The sequence below is a fragment of the Artemia franciscana genome, unplaced genomic scaffold, assembly GCF_032884065.1.
Source record: "Artemia franciscana unplaced genomic scaffold, ASM3288406v1 Scaffold_968, whole genome shotgun sequence".
Lineage (NCBI taxonomy): Eukaryota > Metazoa > Arthropoda > Branchiopoda > Anostraca > Artemiidae > Artemia > Artemia franciscana.
In genome coordinates, this window is record NW_027069062.1 from 240155 (window position 1) to 246154 (window position 6000).

The following is a 6000-nucleotide window of genomic DNA, read 5'->3' on the forward strand; positions in this document are numbered from 1 at the left end:
ATAAGTAAATAAAAACACTCAACTAAAATGTTTGGGCTTTCTTAGTCAAGCATGGGCGAGTATTCCTAAAAATATATAGCATGTCTTATGGTGTAGAAAAAGGGCATATACTTAGCAGGGCCGTATCCAGGATTTTTTACGGGGGTGTTTTACAAAAGAATTTTTTTTTGGGGGGGGGATCTACAAAAAAAAACTTTATAAACGCATCAAACATTTATTTATATTCATTTTTGTTAAGTTCTTAAGAGGCAGACAAATGTTTCGGGGGGGGGGGGGGGCAAACCCTACATTACCCCCCACCCCTGATTACGGCCTTGATACTTAGAAAGAAAGGAGCAGCGAAAGAACAAGAAAAATGACTTGATTATTGACTGGAATCTGTTGAGCTAAAATTCAGGGGCTTATCTTTCAACCGGGGTTCCCGCTATACACACATGGGGACGAGGTTTGAGTTATAGGTAGACTTGTGACGTATGTGGGGGGGGAGAACACCAACTTACCCTAAAATATTCTTCAGCTTGGTAAAAATAACTGAGATCATAAAAATTTTTCAGAAAGTGATATGAAATTTTACCCCATTTTGAAAATTTTACAATGCTTTAAAATGCAGACTTACTATTTAACCACGATTTTATTGCAGTTTTATCGATCTTACCCGAAAAAAAAAAGATCTTTTCATCTGAAAGTAAGGAGCGACATTAAAACTCAAAACAAACTTAAATTACTCCATGTATGAAAGGGGCTGTTCCCTTCTCAGAGTCCGGCTTCTCAGAGTACGCTAAAGTTTGACTTTCTCTCAATTCTACTTTATAATACAGTAAACAACTTTAGCGTAAAGAGCGGCCCGTTGAGAAGAGTGCAGCCCCTTTCATACACGGAGTAATTTCTCTTCGTTTTGAGTTTTAATGTCGCTCCTTACTTTCAGTTGAAAAACTTGTTTTTTTTTTATATCTAATTTCTGAACATTTTTGAATTAATGCATGTTTGATTTTGGCTCTCCGCAAATGAATAATTAAAACGAAATTTGCGCATTAATTTTTTTTTTGCTAAATGGTTTCCTCTTAGTTTTGATCAGACATTTTTGAGAAAAAGGGTGGGGGAGGAGGCCTAGTTGACCTCCAATTTTTCGGTTACTTTAAAAGGCAACTATAATTTTTAATTTTTAGCGAACGTTTTTAATTAGTAAAAAAATATAAGTAACTTACAAATTAACCTACGTAACGAACTTCTATATTCGTATATCCTATATAGGAGGGGGTTTGCCCCCTCGTTAATACCTCGCTCTTTACACTAAAGCTTTAATTTTGTCCCAATTCTTTAAGATTTACCTCTGAATCAGAAAGGCTGTAGAATAAATAGTTGATATTACTAAAAATACTTTAGCGTAAAGAGCGAGGTATTTAGGCAGAGATTAACCCCTCAAATACGTAATAATCTCTGTTCGTTTAAAGTTTTAATGCTGGTCCTTACTTTCAGAGGAAAAAACTTTTTCATATTTATTTTTTCATTTTTTTTTAAATAGTGCTAGAAAATCCTGCACCCCCTTCGTGGGATTTCTCTTCTATCATGAAAAATTCCTCCAAGGGAAGATCCTCCCTCGTAGCCCCTTCCCCTCAACCACTCCCCCTCTCTAAACAAAAAATCCCTCTGAAAAGGTCTGTACACTTCCAAATAACCATTTCTGTATGTAAACGCTGGTCAAAGTTTGTAACTTACAGCCCCTCCCCCAAGGACTATTGGGAGTAAGTCAGCCCCAAAGACATAGTTATTATGTTTTTCGACTATGCTGAACAAAATGGCTATATCATAATTTTGATCCATTGACTTTGGGAAAAAAGACCGTGGGAGGGGGCCTAGGTGCCCTCCAATTTTTTGGTCACTTAAAAAGGGCACTAGAGCTTTTAATTTCCGTAAGAATGAGCCCTCCCACGACATTCTAGGAACTATTGTTTGAATATATTTACTGCTTTTGACATGAAATCGCTTTGAAAAGTTTAGAGATATCAGTAATTTTCATATTAAGGAAAACCATGTAATTTTTGAGAAACTATTTGTTTTAATCGGGTAGAAATTTCCTATTTAAGATAACTAAGAACTAAGAATAGAACGAACGTAGCGACGCAACCCCCAGACCCTCTCCTCGCATGAAAAAGGGAAAATAGCCGGGATATCACGCTGGGACCACCTTTTTGCTGTTGTTAAGATCACACTGCCGATAATAGCGATGATATAGCACCACTTTCTGCATTTTCCTTATTTACTTTTTAAATGTGCAAAACAGTAGGAATCTACTTTCGCCTCTTGTTGGAAAAAAAAAAAAAAAAAAAAAAAAAAAAAAAAAAAATCTGTGTCACTGTTTCCTATATTTACTTTTTAAATGTACAGGACGATAGAAACTTACTTTTGCCATCATTTCATTTTCGGTGACTCCATTTTTTTTTAGCAAGACGTTTTATCTCCACTTTTTTTCCGATATTTACTTTTTTTCCAATATTTACTTTTTTTTCAATATTTACAATGAAATATATTTTTTGCCTCTTGGTCTTATTCCACTGTTGTTCTTTTTTTTACAGTTATTTGAAGGGTGTTTATCTTTGTCCTTATTTTCATATTATTTGGTTTTTAAATATATGACAAAGTAGAAATACAGTTTCCCTGTTTGGCCTTTTTTGATTTTTGATTTTTCTAGTTACTTTAGCGTACTTTTTCTGTCCATTTTTCCCCAATATTTACTTTGTAAAATGCGCAAAACAGTGGAAAATTACTTTAGCTATCTAGTCTCATTTCGTAATTATTTTTACCATTTTTTTAGCTTGTTCTTCTCTGTCCACTTTTCTACCGATGAAGCTTATTAATTAGTTTATTTTAATTGGTTGCTTCTTTTTCTTTTTTTTGTCGGGCATTTTGGTTGAATGACTAATTATGCAATTTCTAAATTATTGAAATTATAGTAAACATTATTATTATGTAACAGCCTAAAAGAATGTATTCTATGATACTAAATGGCGTCTGAGTAGTTTTCGATTAATTTTTCTTTCTAAAAGCGTAAAGTAAGACTTAGAAAGTCGTGTACTTGTTGGTTATTTTTATACTCTTTACTATGAATTTCAAATATTTCATTTTCGTTTTCATAGCTAGAATATAAAGGCACTGTTCTGGATATATCAAATCGCAATTTCGAAATATAAATTATCTAGTAGTCTATTTCATCCATTTACTTAGAATTTTACTTTCAGTCGTAGTTAGATTTCGCCGTTTTAATTTCATTGCACTTTTTTCTTTTTTTAATAGCGATTGTGTTGTTCCTTACTTAGAAATGCCAATTCTACCAGCCAGGGCTTGATCTAGATTCCCTTTGCTCAATAAACCTCTCTAAATCAATTTAAAAGAGCAATAAAAAAAAGTATAAAAATTTGAAAAAAAATACCAGGTCCTATTAATATCCTCCTCTCACTTCTGTGCACTAGCTAGTTAAATTTTTCCCTCTTTATTTTCATTATTGTACAAGCTTTAACTATAACTTTAACTTGTTCGTTTATAAGGGAGTTGGGGTCCTTAACCCCCATAACCCCTCCATCATTTCGTCCCTGATGGGTATAACACTGAACAAGTTACTTGGCCTCTTTGTTTATGAATCAAAATAAGTTTCTTAACTCTTCAGTTTAGTTTTGACCTCTCTCTCTGAAGTCCAATGACAATGAAAGAAATTATGGGAAGCACAGAGAAAATGATTAACAAACAGGTCTAATTTTTCAAAATGCGAAAGGTGACGCAAGCTTGACCCACTAAGGAATTTTCATTCCTTTCCATTTTTTTCATTCTACTTTCCATTCTAATCAGTAATTCAAATAGCAATAATTGAAAATCAATGATTTTCCAGAATTAAACTTGATAGGAGAAGGGGACAAGAATTTTAACACAACTAACTTTTAAGGACTGGTAAACCAAATTAAAACTGATATTTGCAAAAAATCTTATTAAACCTAAATATCCTATAGGCTAAGCAACCACACTTCTGACAAACTTTCTTTGATATATTAAAGAAAGAAATGTATTCAAACTTATAAAACTTACAAGAATCAGCTTAAATACCAAATTCCGAAAATCACTGAAAGTTTCACTGGCGTAGCTCAAGTACTTACCTTTGAAATATTATAGAAATTAATTCAGAAGTCAATTGCTTACCCCAAAAGCAGAAAACAACGCAATTTGATCCGCTGATGTTCTGTAAAGACTCATTAAGCTGATATTTTCCTGATACTTAGATTCTGATGATTTCTGAATTTTTGCTTCGACTCACGATACCAGTTTGAACTTTCAGTCTTGTTATTTAATTTTCTTTTGAAGATTATTATTCTCCTCTTCATCATTTCATACTCATGTTCTTCTCAAATATTGAAGCACATATTTACCATATGTTACAAATTATTGTTACCACATAAAATACATGCGTTATCATATATCCTCACGAATCACTATACTGCAAGAAGCTGGTTAGATTTTTGATGATCTTCAAGTTAGGATTTAACAGAATTTTATTTTTTGCACGACGGTTTTTACTTATTTAGAAATATATATTTTTAGAAATAGCCCGATAATTTATAATAAACTAGAAATCTTTACAGAACGGATGCCAAAAGTTTTGATGCACCCCCCACGCGTCTATTGGACAAAAGAAACCTACAATTGTACTTTTTCCAGTTTGGATTCCCCCCCCCCCCCCTATGTCAGAGAGAGCTCTGATCTGACTTTAAACTAAAAGAAAATTATGCCATTGTTCCTCAATTCTTCCAGATAGAAAAATTGGATATGAAATAATCACGGGAATAACGCTCTCCCATTCCCTGTGTACAGGCAAGACGCCTTTCATCAACTTGACATCCAGTCAATAGCTTTAAGCCTTGAAAAACATTCCCCCCACTCCTCCAAAAGAAGGACAATCTTTCTGATAGACAAAGTGAAAAAGCAACTGGATTTTTCTCTAGCAAGAGCTTAGTAAAGAGCGAACCACAAACGGCAATTCCGGTGGTTGTATTTACCAAACAAATAGTGAGGGTCATTAGTTAATAAGATAATTTAACAGTTTTTTAAGTTATTAGTTTATTGATTATTACTTTATTAATAAATCAGTTATAATCAAATTATAATCAGCAATAATCAGATATAATCAGCATAAGAAATCAGTAGAAATAATTAATCAAAATTGTCCGTCCTTCGCTGGAAAGGAGTGAAGATGAGATTCTTCAAAAGACGGGGAGGGGATGGAGGAGAAGGGTGTGCAGCTGGATTGGCCGTAGGTGGTTTGGAGCTACGATAAGTGGTTAGCAGTAGCACTACTAACTCAAGCTAATGAATTAACCAAGCCTCTAATTACAGTATATTTAAGAATGTTCAAATTTTCTAAGTTACTTACAGAGGACTTATCTCGATTTGCTGATTGTCTTCTTGTAGCAGTTGAAGGCCTTCTTTGGCTATCAGTACTTGTGCTAGGAATAGGCAAATCTGAGGCAGCTCTTCGCTCTTCTTCCTGCTGAAACTGATGGGCTAACTGCTCACTGCAAATGGACAAAAAAAATAAAGCTTTTTTCTAACCAAGATTGTAACTCAACTAAAACTTTGGGGATTTCCTGGTGAAATTTCCTGGATGGACTAGGTTTCCTGTACGGATTGTTTATCCTTATATTGTTTATTTGCAAGATTATCAAAACCTCGACTAAATCTTGGGAATTTCCTGGTGAAATTTCCTGGATGGACTAGATTTTCTGGATTTCATATATAAATTGTTTATCCATAATTGTTTATTTGCAAGATTATAAAAACGTAGACTAAATCTTTGGGGATTTCAAGGTGAAAGGTCGAAGCTAAGACTTAAATAGGATAAAATCGAAGGTGAGAGTTCGCCAGTTTACAAAGTTGCTAAGTTTTTTAATCAAATCTGCCGAGTTATGAATATAGGAATTTTGAGAATACAATAAAGGTTTGAAAGCTGCACAAAGCCAT

At 33.8% G+C, this 6000-nt stretch overlaps 1 long non-coding RNA gene across 1 annotated transcript in view; it reads right to left on the bottom strand.

Annotated features, from left to right (window-relative positions):
• Nucleotides 1–5555, bottom strand: part of LOC136043771 (uncharacterized) — a 40946-nt gene extending 35391 nt beyond the window's left edge. Inside the window, exon 1 of the long non-coding RNA XR_010621716.1 lies at nucleotides 5414–5555. This is a non-coding gene — a long non-coding RNA (uncharacterized LOC136043771). The remainder of the gene's footprint in view (nucleotides 1–5413) is intronic.
• Between the last annotated feature and the right edge of the window lie 445 nt (nucleotides 5556–6000).